The 19017-nt window shown below is 42.6% G+C and overlaps 1 long non-coding RNA gene across 4 annotated transcripts in view; it reads left to right on the top strand.

Moving 5' to 3' along the window:
- The window catches only part of LOC111092486, a 491589-nt gene that overhangs the window by 102435 nt on the left and 370137 nt on the right, over positions 1 to 19017 (top strand). The gene's annotated exons all lie outside the window — the stretch shown is intronic.

Genomic DNA, 19017 nt, shown 5'->3' on the forward strand with positions numbered 1-19017 from the left:
TTACCAGATGTCAGTAGTACTCCTCCACCAGTTGTGACAACCAAAAGTTTTTTTTCAGACACTGACCACTGTCACCCAGGGAGAAAAGTCCCTTCTTCCCTCCATTTAAAAAACAGTGCTTTAAGGGAAAATGTGGTCATTGTGACTATGGTTCCTTCTGCATCTAAGCAGTTCTTCACTCATTCATATACTTAACCTTTTCATTCCTTCGACTGTAATAGACTCACTAGATTGTGATCACACTTTTCTCTTTCAGTTTCTCTTTTCTCCTTTCTCTTCTTGTTGTGTCCAAGATTGCAAATCTGAGAAACCACCAAGGAGCCAACACCGATGCAAACACACGAGGGTTTATTACAAGCTCAAGCTTGGGTCCAAGTGTACCCGACACAGCGGAGCAGGGACTTGGACCCCAAGGCTAAGAGGCATAGCAGCTTTATAGGGGCCAGTGGCCAATGGGATTGTAACATACCCTGAAAATTGCACAGTCATGTTGGTCCACAAGCAGGTGGCTGATTGAATTACATTTTACCCTATAGTATCCATTTGAACTGGCCTATCACTCTGGTTGGAATTGGCGCGCAGTTTTGGTGGGCACAAGGCGAGGTTACATTGTTATGAGCCGATATCTGGTAAGGGTGTACCCAGTGGCTTGACTAGGATGGGGCTTGTGTGCCCAGCAGCTTGCCTAGCGCCTTAAGCAATAAGCAGGTCATGTGGGGGTCATACAGGAGGTGGTGGGTGCAGCACAAAATGGAGTTAGTCCTGCTCTGCTTGTCCAAGGGTAGGGAATTTTTGTTAAATTTTCTGGGTCCCACATTGTGAGTTCATCTAAGAGCCATTTGTGAAGGACAGAATGGTGATACCCATGGAAAATAAGTGTAAAAATTAAGGCACATCCACATATTATGCAAGAAAAAGGTAAAAAAAAATTCACCCTGAAAAATTAACACTATTCATCTTTAAAAAGCTTTTACATCTATACATGCACCAGAATCTGTAACATTATCTTTTCCTACCTCCTTTAGTCTTTTGATTCAAACTACCTTCAGCACCAATATCAAGTTGAATGAAAGCTCATTTGGATTTAATTTAACATTGTTGCTGTTGGTTAGTAGTATTGTAAGAGTATGGCTTCCCACTCATAGTATCCACCTTGGCTGTAGAGCGAACCAAAAGGATTGTTTTTGGGATAATACACATGAAGTTCCAATAAAAGACTTTGAAATGAACTCTTGGGAACGGTTTTTAAGCTTGTGACAACATCTGCTTTTCATGATTGAATTACAGTATAGAGTCAGTGTGTGGAGGCAGGTGGTGAGTTTTGTGGAACTGAGGGTATTCAGTGTGGCTTTAAAACAGTTTTGTTTCTAGCTTAGGAGATGGAGCACTGAGATAAACAGTGTTACAAATGCTTCCTGGCATCACCCAGCAACATCAATTATATTTCTCACTAAGGGCTGCTTTGCTAGGTATTGTGAGGAGTTAAAAAAGCAATCATGGATCTCAAGTAATGCTCTGTCTATGGAGGCAGGCAAGAGAAATAGAAAATGTATAGAAAATGCAAATATGTTTAACTGCATGTAGGTTTCTATTATCCTGGGGGCGAAATAATTGTTGCTGTTGCGAAGAGAATGAATAATGAGAGCCAAGTGGGGTCAGTCAGTAACCCCCAGAATAAATTGCTAATCAGAAGTGGAGCTAGCACAGGCTGATGAATAACAAGGTTACTTGATCTGAAGAAAGAACCTGCTTCCCCTCATGTTGGTAATTATATCAATATAGGGAAAGAGACAACTTGGCTTTCATTGGGTTATAGCCAGATGATGTTGTAAATCAATTACCGGTTCACAGGCACCCTCTCCTACGGTGGCCTGCCAGGGGTATATAAGCAGCAGCTGACCCCACTGTGAATTGCCCGGGGAAGCTTAATGATTGTCTTTGTACCTAGCATATGTCTGCACAGAAGAGCTTGGGCTCAAATCCATGTAGAGCCATGCTTTCAGACTTTACCGTGCATACTAATTACCTGGGGATCTTGTTAAAATGCAGATTCTGGTTCAGTAGGTCTGGGGAGGGGCTTGGGATTCTGTTTCTAATAAGGTCCCAGGTGCTACTAGTGCTGCTGATCCATGGAACATATTTTGATTGGAACAATACAGGGAAGGGGAGTCCTGCAAGGGGAAAAACAAGTGCGATTTAAAAGGAGTGGGAATTGAAGTAAGAATGATTGAAATTCATCTTTTTCTCCAGTTGTTTGGATTTTTCTCTTCCCTCACTTCAGGGCTGTCTACCTCTTCCCTTCCTTCTATATACACTTGTCTAGGTGATCTGGATTCATTTGCCATGGCCAGGAGCCTGGGCATTCCTTTGTAACTGTTCCCCAGATAATTGTTGCATGCAGATCAACTTGAGAGCCACTGGTTTATCATCTTTAAAAACATTACTTATGTTGATGTTTGAACCTGTCTTAATTCAACACATAGAATTGTTATATGCTATTGAATTGGTAATAAATTATTTTTGTGGGTGAGAAACCATATCTATTATGTAACACTATCATTGCCCGTGAAAAGTTGAATGACACTGCTCTTTACCTAGACACCCAGGGATTTGCCAAGGCCTTGGAAGTGGACCCCTTGCCTCAGTCCCTTTGCACATAGCATCTGGTTCTCTAGGTCCTAGACAGCCTGTGGGGATCCCCGGGAGCTTGTTCCAGATGCAGAATTCTAGGTTCCTGTCCTAGACCTACTGAACCAGATTCTGCGTTTTAATCAGATCCTCCCTTTCACGGTTGAGCACGTCACCCTCGGAGTGTTGCCCCTGTCCTATCTTTGCTGCATGCGGAGAGGCCCAAAGCTCAGAATTCTGATATCCCTGTGGAGAACAGGAGTGCCTGCTGCACCTTCACCTACCCTTCCTCTCTGTGCTCATGCTGTGTGTTTCAGTCTGTCAGACTGTGGGGTAGCATGATTCATCTTGTGCAACCACACGTTTGTTGGTGGAAATTTTTCTCTTATGAAGCCAGATTCTGCCTCACTGGTTTTTGGGTCTGCACCGATTCACGAATACCAGGGTTGGGGCGGAGAGGGGCAGTACTGAATTCACACTCAGGTTGGCGTGCAGGGTCCAGCTGGTTATGGTTTTGGTGCAACATCTTGCATTCTTGTCCTAGGACTTGTGCTCAGAGAGGGCTGCAGAATTACACTTTGGGTCTCTGTTGCTCCTCTCTGGAATATCATTTTGACAGCCCAGATTTCATGAATGTCTCCATTGATGAATGGAAGTGTCTGTACTCAAAAGTGAACATGCCAAAGGCGGCTCAGACTATTTTTCCCCCTGCAGCTTCCTGTCATTTGTGGTGTTCTCTTCATAAACCACAGGGCTCAGCGGTAACTAGCGGCTGTTTACAGAGCTCCGGCAGTAATTAAGTCAAATTGGATCTGCTCTCCTAGTATGGTGAGGACATATACTGACATCCATTATGGAAAAGCTGGATGGGGGGAGAAAAGCAATTCTTGTCAGTTTTGATACATGTTCATGGGGAACGTGGGAAGGAAGAAAAACTTCTGTGGGTGAAGGCAGAGAACCGAGTGAGAAGTGCTGCCTTTGGAACTCGAGGCACTGATCTTCTGAAGAGGAATGGAGAGGAGAGGCCAGATCTCTGGTTGGCATGAGAGGAACACAGTGGAATGGAAGGGGTCGCACTCCCTGGAAAGTGCTGGCTGGATTAGAGAGAGACATTGTGGGTAGTGTCAACACTGTGTGAAGGTCCCAGAAATATCCCATTGCAAAAGGTGGTATTGCCCCACCTCCACCCTGGTCATCTATCACTTGATTGTTTTTTGTTTTTTTCATCAAATCAATCACCTTCTGAAGTAGCCCTATTTATTTTGTTACTTGCTTAGTGTTTGTCTTCTTCACTAGAGTTTTAGCTACACGAGAACAGGAACCTTACTTGTCTTGCTTATTGCCATCCTTTTTGTGCTTGGCACTAGGACTACAAAATACCAGGAGCTGTATTAGTTTCCTGGGGCTGCCGTAATAAATCACCACAAACTGGGTGGCTTCCAACAGCAGACACTTATTCTTTCCCAGTTCAGAAGGCCAGAAATTGGAAATCAAGGTGTTGGCAGCATTGGATCCTCGAGGAGGCTCCACGGCACCATCCTGTCCATGCCTCTCAACTCCGGTGCTTGCTGGCAGTACTTAGAGCTAACTCCTTGGCTTGTGGCCGCATCACTCTAGTCTCTGCCACTATTGCCATATGGCCTTATTCTCTATGTGTGTATCAGTGTGTCTTCTCTTTTTATAGGGATATCAGTTATTGGATTCAGGGTTCACTCTACTCCAGCATGACTTTATCATAACTAATGACATTTGCAAATGACCCTATTTCTACATAAAGTTATAGTCCGTGGTTCTGAGTGGATGTGGATTCTGTGGGGAGCACTATTTGACCTACTACACATGCTCAACAAACATCATTGAATATATGAGTCATATTAGGTTTCCTTTGACTTTGAGGCTTAAGCCCCAGAGTAAATAGTGGAGAAGAAAAAAGGGAGGGGACACCTTTGGTTCTAAATAATCGCAGGGCAGTTTACCCTGTCTGCTGAGTACAAAAACCTATTGTTCTCAGAAATACTTCATTAGAAAGACATTGGAGAAGGAGCATTGTGTTTTACTGTGTGTGGATTTTTAAGCTGTGACATTTTTAAGCTGTGGAGGCAGCTGTGACATTAGCAGGGCTCTGGGATTAGCTCCTTGTGTGCAACTAGGAGGGCTCTGACACTAGACCTGGTGGTGGGCTTCTCTAAGAAACTGAGTGAGCTGGGGGCACCAGTAAGGAAAGATTCCAAAGAAAATGAAAGCATCTTTAAAAAAGCACCAAAATCGTCATAGAAAAATGAGAATTCGTTTGGATTTCTTTATACTTAAACTATGGTTTTGGATTAATTTTGAATTTTGTATGGGTCATGATATCAATTCTCTTCAATGGTTTATTCCCAACTTTATCAAATCCCTATATTTCTTAACTTTCAATCAGAATAAAGTATGGGACTGAAGACATAGCTGCCCCTTCTAAGCTGTTTGTAGTTTCTGTTTAGTGAGAGGTTTAAGTAACTGCCTTAAGTTTGAAAACTGGTTTATGTAAGACAAAGCTCAAATCAAGTTTCGGACCATAAAGAGTCAAGAGGTTCTCCTCTTCCTTGAGGTCAGAGTCGCGTTACTGTGGGATGCTGGCCAGAAGGGCCAACCAGTGACTAAGAGTACAAGGGAAGCTGTGTTCTAGTGGAGATGCCTAGCGGTCTTGTATTACTTGAAGTCCAGTAGAGTGAAAAACAATGCCTTTCCTTTGTCCTGTAACAATTTGTTTAGGAATCAAGGTGCAAGCAGATCACACCACCTAAGGAGTGACCTGTGCACGCTTGGATAGGTGATGTCCAGTGACTGGTTCAAGGTTTTCTTTCTGTATTTCTTTCTGCATTGTTCTTGCTTTGGGTATCTCCTAGGTTCTCTATTATTAGACATTATATTCTGGTCTCAGCCATTCTTGAGGATGTTTTGTTCAGGAAAAAAGAAAACAGACCACACAACTAGTTGTGAGCCAGCAAGTAATGACCCATAGAAGGGACAAGTTGCTGAGAACAAGATAGCAGGTAGCAGGTGTCAGAGGTAGAGGTAGCAGGTGACAGTCAAGACAGATCCTGTGGACATGTCTCCAGGAAGTTTCAGAAATAGTTGAAGGAGGAAAATTCCCCAGAGTGGGTTTCTTGAAGTTGTGCAAAATGGGTCATCGGACAGGTGTTCAAGGCAGGAATGACTCATGACAACTCAGAAGATAGGGAACTTGGATTGCACACTCATTCATATTCTTCTGGAGTTGCTGGGTTTTCCCTTTCAATATATCCTAATTCAGATTGTCTGCTGTTGCATTTCCCCCCCTCACTTCATCGTTCTTCACTGTCCTGTTGCTATTTTGCTTCCCCAGTTGATCTTCGTGTTGCTTATAAAGCGCCACACCAACAGGCACTGCACCGGCAGCCTGCTGCTGAGGTCTGGCAGCCAGCTTCACCAACGCTGTGTGTGGGACTCATGTGGGCCTGGGGCTTTGCCAGGTCCTGAAAGGCAGTTAGTGATGTTCGCTAGCAAAAGTGCTGGCTGTGTTAAGGCATTGCATGGAAGAATAATTAGCATGCAATTTTTAAAGTGTTCCTTAATTCAGAGAAGCTGTATTTGTTTTTATGTAAATAACTGACAGTGTCCTGGTGAGTAGACTCTGGAAATGAATGTTTTAAAGCATGTGGACTCATAGAAAATAGCTGGCAATTTGCACACATTTTGCATTGTATGGTTCTCATTCTTGTGAATAAAGTGGAAACATGGTCAACTGTCGTGAGTGACCCAGACCCTCCCCTTAATGCAAGGAGGTTTCCTCTGTTCCAGGGTGAGGGAGGCCCAGGGTTGCTTGTGCTACTTGCACGTGCTGAGGCCTCCATGGGTACCTACTTGATCCCAAGGACCCCTTCTGATTTGGAGTCAGTGACATCTTCTGCCCTGCAGTACAAGATTGAGTTTGAACTTTTTATGGGTTCTGATAACAGCTGGGGATTCCTTTCCCCTTCTGTTTTCCTGCCACCCACAGCCTCTCAAGAGGTAGGATAAAAGAGAATGTCGTTGTTTTCCTTTCTTCTCTGGCTTTGATTTCTTCCTTCTCCTTTGTATTTCTGAAAACTTTAAAACAAGCAAACAAGTAAAATACTATAGCTCATCCCCCTTCTGAACCTTGTTCTCCTCTGGTGTTTCCCCCCCTTATTCTTACTGATTTTCTTCTCAGTTCCTTGTTCTATTTTCTCTATCTTTATGAGTTAGGATTTGGCTGCCTCAAAGTAGAACAAAGGCAGTGACTGACAGTAGCTAAATGTTTTCTCTTTCAAATGACAGTATGTGCTGGTGGGTGATCAGGAGGACTGGGCAGGTTGGCTGTGTGTGGTGGTCTAGGGACCCAGGCTTCTTCTAGTTTGTCCTCTTGGCTCTGGTCAGTGTTAACATTCCATGACCCCCCACATCTGATTTCTCTCCTGAAGGCAGGAACAAGGATGATGTGGAGATAAAGCAAGCAGATAGGTCCTAGGAGTCATTCTCAGCTCTTCCACTCACATCCTTGTGGCCATATCTAGCTACAAGTCCTGTTGGGAGAGCAGGTCTATAGCTAGTAGCCAAGTGTTCAGTTAAAGCCAAGGGGCTCTGTAATCAAAGGAAGAAAGTTGAGAATGATGTGGGGAGACAAATACCCATTCCCACCACACCACTTACGCTATTGAACTCTCTGTTGACAATGATTGAGGGTTGGGGTAGAGCAGACTAGACTGCAAGTTGCTACTGGGGAAGAATAAAAAAAGTGATACACTATTTCAGTCATTCCAGATATATCAGTTGCCCAGTGCATGCTCTGTAAATATATTGACCCTAGAAATACCACTCAGCAGGTTCTTTGGGAAGCTTAAGGAATTAAACGTCATGGGCCAATATTGATGCCAAACCAACATGAGTACCAACCCACCTCTCTCCCTTTCACTTGCTGTTAGATTTTGACAAGTGACTTGACTTCCCTGAACTTGGATTTCCACAAGTCTTAAGTAGGAATAATAATGATACCTACTTTATTGTAATGGGTAGAGATAGTACGTGAGAATTGATTTTTATGATGCATGGTACATGGTGAGCTGTCAAGAACAAATGGGCCATTTCCCATAGGAGTTGTTTTGAAAGCTCCATATGATGTCCCTAAGTCAGAAGTCCCCAAGTGGAAATGGCAGTTGATATAGTGCCCATGATGGAATGAGGATGGATGAAGAGCTGCAGGAGCTCCTTGTGGAGCCTGAAGGAAGGAACTTTTGGGGGGTTAGATTGGGTGTTTCCAGAAGTTGACTCTGAGGACAAGTATCCTGTTTGGGGGGTGTCCCAGCAAACACTGGCAGGGAAGTGGGGAAGTGAGAGAAGGAAGCCAGGGAGGGCATTCTTGAGCAGGTACTCCTGTGTGCAGCCAGCACACTTTCCTCCTAGGGAGTTATGGGAGACAGGGTAGAAATGTCTTAGGTTGTTCCATTCGAGGAGATAGCCATCCACCAACTTGTACCAGTAATTTGTAGAGGTGAGGTCCACTCTAGGGGATATTGACTCGCTGGCACTTCTGCCTGCCCTCCACCATCTAGCTGAGTGGGCCACAGAAAGGCAGAGAGCCGCGGTGCATTCAGCTGGAAGTACTGGGTTGGTTAGTGCTAAGGGGGCATAGATGAGGCACTCGCAGGCTAGCCTGCAGGGTGGTCTGATACGGCGTATAGACTTTCAGCCCATGGTCAGGCTGGTGTCAAATGAAGGTGGTAGAGGATGCCCGTGCTCTTGTATTTTACAGCTATGCTGCCACTTTGTGCATTTGAGGATAATGCCGTCATTTGCATTGTTTAATAGTAACTAGATCCCATTGGTAATTGTCATAAATCAATGGCCAGGATCGTTTTATTTTTTCCCAAATGGAAGTTGATGTGGGAAGTGACCTCGTACCTCATGGATCAAAATAATCTGGCAGTTTATCTTGCAGTGTAAAGGCAAGATTCCTCCTGTACTGAAACATAATTATGGTCATAATGGATTGAGTGCTTTCTTGGTACTAGAAACTGCTACACACGCTGCTCTGTTATCTTACTTAATCCTCTTGACTTCCCTGTGATCTATGCATTATTCACTTTTTGCAGATAAACTTGAGGCTTAAAATTTGAGACAAAAATATCAAATGAATGCTTCTTTGCTTTTTACAAGGCGCAATGAATGCCTATCCCATGAATATACTTGGGAGTGTAGGTGAGTTTGTGCAATATTACTTTCAACTCTTCAGAACCAAGATGTCACGCCACCCACATGGAGACCTCTCTTCTGTCCTGCTCACCCTCCAGCTCTGCCTCATCACATACTCTTTTCCTTTTGTCTTTTTCTTTTTTTGCTTCTCAAGTCTCTTAAGCCTGGCAGAAGAAAGAACCTTGCTAGAAGTTAGCTTGTCAAAGTTAGCGTATGTGGTGAGAGGAGAGCAAAAAGAAACACAAGGTATTTCAGGGTATTTCACTGTTTGGCCTCAACCAAACCATGCCAGTCTTAGTGTGTGGCAGTCAGGAGGCAATCTCTATAATTTAGACGGGGAGTGCTCTGTGTAGAAGGCTAGCCTTTCAATTTACTTTAAAAAATAAATCTTGTACTTCCAAAAGGTCATATTCCTGTTGAGTAAAATCAGAGAGTTCAGATTAGTGGTGGCTTTCTGGCCATTCTGCCTTAACCCTGTCAGAGCTGGCCCACCTGGGATACAGCTAAGTAGCTGTGATGTGTTTTACATTCTTGGCCCTTTTTTCTAGGCTGCCATTATGCATGCCAGTGAGGAGAGCAAATCGTGTTACGTGGACATATTTCCAATCTGTTAGCCCAACATTTAACTCCTTTTATACAGGCTGGTAAATAGCCCTCAGATGGTAATGAATTCTAAGTGTAGCCAAGGAGGAGGAGAGAAAATGGAGCCAGTGATTTCGATGTACAAAACTCCATCCCTGCAATCCCTTGGAGCAATCTGGTACTTCAGAGCAGTCTGCCATCAGGATGCATAAATGAAAGGTCTGATTGAATTTGCACCGGGCAGCTCTGGTGAGTGAATATATTGGTAAAAATCCTTGGATGTTCTAGGGGATGCTTGTTAGCAACTGGTTACTCCCTGTGGTTTCTCTCTTATAATTGTGCACAGCAGGCTGGCATGAAGAGGGTAACCTTTTTTAGATGTGTGAAAAAGCATGCAGTTGTGCTATTATTTTGAAGTCATGACTAACACCAAAGTGAGCAACATGGAGTACATATACACAGGCGAAGTCTGCAGCAGGAGCTTTTGCAGTCTCTTCTTTTTTTTCATTTCCCAAAGCACACTTGCACTTGCTTCTTCATAGGCTTTCAAGAATAAAATCTGTATGGCAGTTTATGTATGTACATAGATACATTTAAAACTTTTTCATGGTGGTACAGGTCAGAATAAAGCACTAACTTTTTTGTTTCAGAATTACATTCATTTGTTAATTAAACGTTAATTGAGCAATGACTCTTTGCTAGGCCCTGCACTCAATACAAGTACATAAAGACAGAAGAAGACATAGACTTACAGCATTATTCATAAATCAATAATGCCATATTGCATGACTTCTTGGGTGTAAATAAAGAATGGAGAAACAATTATGAATTCATACAACTTATTCAGGTATAAATGACAGCCCCTTACAAAGCACTAATTGTACATAAGATATGCACAAAGAGAGAATATGTTTTTACTATAGATATTAATATGCAAACTCCAAATTCCTCTGTTACAGGCCTGCAGCATAGAATTTTATTATATTTTTCTTGTATCCAGGGAAATTTCTGGAACCTAAGACAGTGGTATGTATGAATGCTGGCAGCTGGACAGATATACCTGTGTTGTCTTTACTCTTTCCTTTTCAGGTACTTTGCAGCAATAGAGATGTCTCTCCTCCTATCCAGGCTTACCTTCTATACCTTTTTTCTGAGTCCCATCCCTTCTGATCCCTCTGAAATGTCTGTCCTCAGTCACTGCACCCCTTCCTGCTTCTGCAGAAGCTCTTTCAGGTCGAAGTGAGTTTCATGAAGATGTCGAAGTATTCTCAACTATCCATAGTAAAAAATCCCCTCCCTGACTCCCAGCCCCCACCTGTAACTGCTGTACCTCTTCCCTTCTCTTTATAACCAGTCTTCCAGATTGAGTTATTTGCACAGGTTTTCTCCTCTTCTCCCCCCGCCCTTTTTTTAAAAGATTTTATTTATTTGGGCAGCCCAGGTGGCTTGGCGGTTTAGCGCCGTCTTCAGCCTGGGGCGTGATCCTGGAGACCCAGGATCGAGTTCCGTGTCAGGCTCCCTGCATGGGGCCTGCTTCTCCCTCTGCCTGTGTCTCTGCCTCTCTCTCTCTCCTCTCTGTGTTTCTCATGAATAAATAAATAAAATCTTAAAAAAAAAAGGTTTTATTTATTTAAGAGAGAAAGCGAGCATGAGCAGGAGGGAGAGGCAGAGGGAAAGGGAGAAGTAGACTCTTCGCTAAGCAGGGATTCTGACATGGGGCTTGATCCCAGGACCCTGAGATTATAACCTGAGCCGAAGGCAGATGCTTAACTGGCTGAGCCACCCATGTGCCCCTTCTCCCATTTTAAGACAGCCATCTACAAATGCAACCCTATTACTCCACCAGAAAGATTTCCACCAACCCACTAATGATCTCCAAGCTAACGAATACTTTTCGTTTTGATTTTACTTTCTCTGTGCCATTGATACTGTCAGCCACTCTCACCCTTTGACACTGATTTAAACTTGTGTGCAAATATGAGATGCACTCAAGGCAAACTGTTCCATCAGTACTAGAGGTTCACTAAGTGGTGATTCAGTCATCTCCTCTTGTCTGTGACTCTCCAGTCTCACTTTCTTAAGACCTGTTTTTGACAGTCTCTTATTCGGCCTTACAGAAATATTCAGTTCAGTTTCAGTATGAGAAAAAAAACCCACAAGGACATTATACCTCACATACTATTCTTCACCTTGCTCTTTTTGTGTGATTTATTTTGAACCTTCTAACTTGTCAGCACATATAGGTTCCATTTTTTGCGAAGTACAGCGTCTTGTTGTAAACTCTCTCCTAGTAAAAGGTCCTGTTCTCCAGACCACAGAAGCTTCCTGCCTTCCTCTGAAGGCACCTCTGCAGCCCCCTTGGCAAAGATTGCTCCTGGCCCTGTTTTTGTTCCTCAGAGTCCCACCTCCCCCATCTCCTCTCCTCCTGTGCACTGCTATGTGCTTTCTTAATCTCTACTGCCTGTCCAGCTCTCTTTCCTGACATCTTTACTTACTTGCCTACTGAGTACTTCTGCTTGAATGTACTGCCAGATGTAGAAGTTAGCACGTTGGGAACTCTGTTTTCTATCCTCCTTCGTCCCCTTCCTTAAACTTGCTTTTCTTTCTAGTTTCCTATCATAGCACATCTAGTTTCCCACCCCAGAAATTGCTAATGCCAGACACCTGGAGTCATCCTTTCTTTCTCTTTCTTCTCAACTTTCACATGTAATCATCAATTCTTAGATTTCAGCTCCTAAATATTTTTTGAACACAGCAACTTACGTATATCTCTGTTGTTATCCCCTTAATACAAGCCATCATAATTTCTCATCTGAATTAATGCAGAACCTTGTCATAAATAACTCTTCCCCACTGTAAGCCATTCTACCCACCAAAGAGGGATATTTCTAAGACACAAAACATGACAAAGTTGAAATTTCTTCATGTGGCTAATACGAGACTTCAAAGCCCAAACCTTGTTTGTCTGGTCTCCTGTCTTGTTTCTTTGTATCTGAATTTTACACAGACCAGTTTGAACTTCTTTTAGAGGTCTACATGAATCAGGCTGTTTCTCATCTCTGGGCCTTTGCTCATACTGTTCCCTTCTTTCAGAGCCCTTCTTATATGTTCATATTCCCCTTGTTCATAATCCCCAGCACAATTAACTCTTATTCACTGTCTAGTTTCAACTTAGATATAATTTCCTTTAGCAAGATTTTCTTCATTCTCATCTAAATCTGGTTCTCTACCCATTTCACATGTCCACATATAACTTCCTTCCCACTTCCCGCCATCTCACTCATTATATTCTGATGACAGTGCTTTGTAAGTGCGTGTTTCCTTATTTTCAGCTACCTGTGTGCTGTAGATCTGTTGAACCAGCAATCGTGGTTATTTTATTTGTAGCTCTGTCAATCTATCCTACTAACTAGAGGAGACCTACCAGAATGAGAGGAGATTCTCATCAAACATCCATAGAATAATTCCTAAAATGATGTCTTAGCTTCATGGGACTTGACAATTCTTTCCCAGTTTTCTTCCTGTTGATTGGAATAGTTAGAGATGTGCTTATGCCATGTCCTTCCCTTCTCCCAACCCGATTCCCCCAAATTCTACATCTTCTAATTTGTTCAGAGAACTCAAATAGAAATTGGACTCCTAGGTCCTTCCTTAATAGGATTAGGAAATGCCTAATAACCTTTTCTAGTGTTTGCCCTAGTTTATATGCACATTTCTTTTGCAGTGGTGTCCTCCCAGAGGGAAAAGGGCCCAAGGCTCTTTAGGTCTTGGAAACCTCTGCAAGTACGATTTGTCACAGTCATGGGGCTGCAGTATCATTTTGATTCCTTGGGGACCCCTTCACCATAGCTAATAGAAGATGATGGCATTGAACCAGCAGATCTGAATCCTAGAATTCTCAAGAGATGATTACATGTTAAAAGAGAAATTGAAGGGTAAGAAGAATGCAAGATGTCAAGGAAAATTAAAATTGCCCAGCAATTTACTACAGGGGTAAAAACTGATTACTGGCAGGGGAAAAAAACGTGTGCGGCCACAAGAGTGATGTGTCTATTGAGCTGTCCTTGAAGCACAGTGTCAGGGCCTATGTATCCTGAATTTAATCTCTGGGGCTAGCCTGGGGCCAGAGCAGAGTAACCTCTAGAACTTCATCCTTCTTTGACTTAGTGATGGAGAGATGTGATGGATCCACAGAATATTTCAGTTGCAGCATTTGTAAGATTTCTGATAAGGATTTGGCAAATGGGAGTGGGGGATATGGGGAATAAGTTTCTGGCTTGGATGACTAGATACATGGTGATCCCCTCAAAATTGTGAAAAAACAGCGAGAGGTAGGTTTGAAATTAGAAGATGAATAAGGTTATTTTTGATGTTTTTAGTTTGAGTTCCCTGTGGGATATTCAGGTGGAGATACAAGGTTGTAAAGCTTGTGAGAAATACTGTGCTGGACATGAGGAGTCCTCAGCATATAAATGGTAACTGAAGTCAGAGCAGTAGGAAAAATTGACTCTTAATTTTCTTTATGACTGGTAGTTTAGACAGAGGTCCCTGTTCAACTCTGCTACCCCTTTGCTCCAGATTTTTCAAAACTATCTTTCCCTTCCCTGGTTCCAGCACCATCTCCTAAAACCTCAGCACACATGGGCTATCCAGGTGCCTCTTTGTGCTAGAAAGGGAATTTGAAAGTGAGCACGTATAGCATAGGAAAAGCAGAGGAGCCCTCACATTTTAGAGGTAGGTCAAGGCAGAGGAAATCACTGGGGAAACAGAGAAGGACCTACCAAAAAAGCAGGAGGGACTCCAGGAGAGCCTTTGTCACAGAAGTCAAGATAGGAAAGCTCAGGAAAGAGAGAATGTTCAAGAAACAACTCTAAATTTTCTTCAGAGCTGGTCAGGTATGGGGCCTCAGATAATGTTCTCACAAAAGGCAGTGACCATAATTTCTCTATCACTTGTTGTTGTTTGCTAGGTTATTTATTTATTTATTTATTTATTTATTTATTTATTTATTTTTAATGAAGTTTCTAGAAGGAGTCCATGTAAAGTAAGATGGAAGATTTCCCTTGGAGAAGCCTTTCATTTGGGGGAATTACCTGCTAGGAGAAGCTGCATTTAATGTGATTCATACACCAAATCTTGGGATGGGAAGCTCAGTCAGCTCCTATTCAGACTCTCATGCCTGGGGCAGCAATTCCATCGGCTTTCTACCTTGAGCAAGATTGCTTCTTTAATTTTGGCTCTATATTTAAGAACTCTTTCCTTGTATCAGTGAGTTCTCCTCTTGACCACAGAGATGTACATTTTACTGTAAGATGACTTTTTAAAAATTTTTAATGTTTTTAAATTTTGTTTTGCTTTTAAAGCGTTTAAGTAGATTTTATTTTTTAGCTCAGTTTCAGGTTCACAACAAAATTAGGAGGAAGGTACAGCAATTTCTCATATGCATCCTGCCTCGTACATGTATAGCCTCCCCCACTATCAACATTCCCCACCAAGGTGGTCCAGTTGTTACAAGTGATGAGCATTGATACCTCATTATCACTCAAAGTCCATAGTTTTTACATAGAGTTCATGCTTGGTGTTGTGCATTCATATGGATTTGGGCAAATTTAAAATGCTTCTCAACCTATATGTTTGGACTAGGTTACAAAAATAAGCACCAAATTATCCATTTAGAAAAGAATAATGTGGGAAGTAGGTATCCTTAATCCATCTCTAAAGGAAGAGCTTGAGTCATGATGAAGGTCATGGATGGAATAGGTATCAGTGATATCTGCTTTGCGCATTTGTAATTTTTTTAAAAAGTCATTTTGTATTTTTTTTCACAGCTGTTTTGATGACGCTGTGTCCCTAATGTTCTCTACGAATACACAACTGAGTCAGAATATTCTACTTGGGCGAAAATACTCCCAAGTACATATTCTCTTGTCTTATGCTGTCAACCACTGCTCTTTCAAGTGTGAAGTGGTAATTTCAACTACTTGGGGCCATGTTTGTGTCCGGGGTAATGGAAAGGGAGTTTTGAGTATCTGGTATTGTGTTGGGTGCCTCCCACACACACATTATTGTGTAGGTATTATTGCCCTGGTTTTACCGAAGAGGGAACGAACAGTCAGAGAGAAGGGCCATTCCGAGTCCACATCATGCAGGTTGCAAACATTCACGAATCATTCATGAAGTCCCCAATGCAGGAAGATTTAAGAAAAAGATGAGGCATACGCTTGATTTGGAGAACATAGAGCCTTTATTTTAGTGTTATTTTTGTTGCAGTGCCAATAACCACAGTATCTTTCCAGCAAGATACTGATGTTTTGTCTTTTTTCCCCACTTGCTCAAATGAGTCAGAGACTTTTAAAAGCTTAAAAAGGGAATTGATTAAACCATCCTTGGGGAAAGCATTGTGGGCTTAAGAAGGTTTGAGTGTTCTAGCTTATTTTAAAGATAGAGAATTATATTTTTAAGATAATTACATGTTCCTTTTGATAAAGCTAAAACATTCACAAACACAGGCAGAGTTTCAGATTGGTCTGCTGAGCTGGCTACAGGCTGTGGTTAGCTTGTGTTAACGAGTCTTTCATTCCCTAGGGAGAAGCAAATCCTGCAGGATCTTAGAGCATAAAGGGAGAGCAGACAGGCTCAGTGGGTCCCCCTTCATATGTTAACTCAACCCTGCCTTACTTGGAAGGTTGTGAGTGAAGCCTCACTGATGTTTAAGAAAGGATGTAGGAGGTCCTGAGAAACATTAACTGAAGTTGTGGAGCTACTTGCAGTATGTTGTTTCTTACCCCTGAAGCCTTCCATAATTTGTACTGAACTAATAATATACGTTGATTGTTCTTTCTCCATGTCCTTTGCTAGTTCCTTCACATCATCCAGCCTTTACAGCTTCTAGAGTTAGGACCCACTTCTTCCATTTGCATTCACTATCTTAAACCGACACAGCAAGTACCAGCTGGAAGTTGCTGACTTCCAAAGCCAAGTCTTCAGACCGGCTCCTGCCCTAAACTCATTAGACTGAGTTCTAATGGTCTCCTTGACATTTCCTCTTGATGTCTCATAGACTTCCAAACTCATTATGTCCAAAATGGACTGATCTCCTAATCTCCAACCCACTGCCTTTTATCAGCCTGTTCTTTCTGTATCTCAGTGAAAATCTGTTTTTCCAGTGGCTCAGGCTAAAGAATAAAGAACTTTTGAGTCATTCTTGACTTCTCCCTTTCCCTTACTCTCTACCTTTAAACTTTCAAGAACAAATCCTACTAGTTGTATCTTCAAAATATATCGAGAAGCCAGCTGCTTCCTAACGTGTATTTCTATCACCCTGTTACAAGCCATTGTCTTTTCTTACCACCCTGGTGCCAACCATCTGTTCTCAACATAACAATCACAGCGATCTTTTAAAATGGGATTTAAAAGACATGGTGTGTTCTCCTCAGAACTCTTTGGTCATTTCCTTATCACTTGGAACACACGTCAAAATCGTTCAAGGTTTCTCCAGCCCTCACCACCACCATCCCATCTCCTCTTCCCACTCTCCCTCTGGCTACTTCGCTTCGGCCACACTACCCTCCCTGCTAGTCATTCTACATACAACCCTACTGGAAGGGATTGTAAAAGCACATTTCTGGGCCCCAACTCCAGAGTTTGTGATGGATTAAGGCCAGGGTGTGTCTGGTTAATTTGCATGTCTAAAAAGATTCCAGGCAGTGTGGTTACTGGTGTTGCAGGACCATACCTTGAAGACCACTGGTGGTGTGCCAGTAAACCAGACCACTGGCTGGAAGGTCTGATTTCTAGTGTCTGCTGATTTCTGCCAAGTGAATACTCCCACTGTGGCCGTTGTTAAGCTCCCAACAAGACATCAACCGGTTCACAAAATTCCTGGAATTAAACATTTGGCTCTCATGTGCACACAACCAGAATGGAACCATTGGTCTAGAACAGCTCTCCAGGTTCTGTTTGGGGGAGAGGTTGGGGAAGAGAGTGGTCATTTATTCTGCACTTGCTATATGCCGGTCATACAGGATGCTGTTTTGGTCCTTGACATAAAATGTTTCACTTGGTCCTCATAACAAATCTATAAGATTGTCTTTTTTTTTTCCTTTTTTTTTATTTTTATTTTTTTTTAAGATGAGAAAAGTGAGAAATGAAATGGCTTCTCTGAGTCACACAACTGAGATAAATCCAGGACTGCCTGAACCTAAGTTTCTTCCCCTCTTAAAAAAACAAACAAAAAATCATACCTCGAGTCTCTTTGGGTGGCATCCTCTTTTGGGAGGTAGGAGATGAAAGATGTGGGCAGCTAAAAGTAACCCACAGCATAGGTATAGATGTAGTCTGACCTTAGGGGTGACTAAAATCTGTTCAGTTGAATCTCTGGAAGGGAGCCCCGATGAGTAAGCCTATCCATGAAGTAGGCTAACTACGTGGTAGCTATAGCCCTCATTGCTGATCACAGCCCACAGGCCAAGTGCAGTTAGAGAACATGTTCTTTCCCTTAGTTACTGCCTGATAATCCAGGAACTAGTAAGTGCAGATCAAAGGGGACTGGAGAGCTCATATATTGAGAATTCTGGTGCCAGGTGCTGAAATAACCTTCCTTTGAGGGCAAGTAAATTCTCTCAATTGATGGGATAGAAGTTGCTCCAGGCAAAGGCCCCACTCCTTCCCCTGCTTAATTGCCTCACTACCCTTATTCTGGATTGAGCTTCAATCATTTTACTTTCTAAGCTTAGGAAACTCCTGGGACAGGTTTCCACTGGCATGCTTTTTGCAAGCAACAGGGGTGATTATCCAGGCATCAAAATTGCTTTTCTCAGGTCTTTTCTAGCCAAGCTCAGTCTCCATTCCTCCAAATTGCCTGGAACACTGCCCTCTCCCTCACCATCCTGTGCCGGTAGAGACCTGGTCTCAGGCTGGGCGGTCCAGCTGTCTGGTCCCAGTGAAAATACTTGAAGCCTAAGTATTAAAGATCTTATGCTAACCCCAGTGTCTAAGGCACTGCAGGGCAGAGTCCAGTGTGATGAAAATCAAGCTGCATGTTCTCACACTTTCTTATGTTACCAAATGAGGCACTTCTGATCTCCAGCTGGCCCTGAGACTTTTTAGTGGGGCAGAAAAGTAACCCTGAAGAACATCAGAGAAATTCCCATCTCTCTTTTACAGATGGGCAAGCAAGGGACATTCCATTTCTTTTATCATTACTCATTCATTCATTCAAATGCCTTTAGGCAAGATACAGTGAAAAAGTAGAGAGTAACATCAATCTGGCTGTCAGAGACCAGAGCACACTTCTAGGAAAACTTTACGAAGGATTTTTGGAGATGTAGTTATGGGAATATGGTAGATGGGAGGAAAAGAAGAGTCCCAAGACAGTTATGAGCCCAGAATCCCTGAATGTCAGAATGCTTTTTACCTGCCCTAGAGGACAAGAACCAAGTTAAAGTAAAGGCTTCAAAAAGTAAAGGCTTCCTGAGATGTTCTGCTCCATCTTGGGGCTTTTTTGTTGCCATCAGGGTAGATTGAGAAATCTGCTCCTATTTCCCTTTCTCCTAGTAAGGCCTCCTACATCTTAAGGGC

This window comes from Canis lupus, chromosome 2 (assembly GCF_011100685.1).
Source record: "Canis lupus familiaris isolate Mischka breed German Shepherd chromosome 2, alternate assembly UU_Cfam_GSD_1.0, whole genome shotgun sequence".
In the NCBI taxonomy this organism is placed as follows: Eukaryota; Metazoa; Chordata; class Mammalia; order Carnivora; family Canidae; genus Canis; species Canis lupus.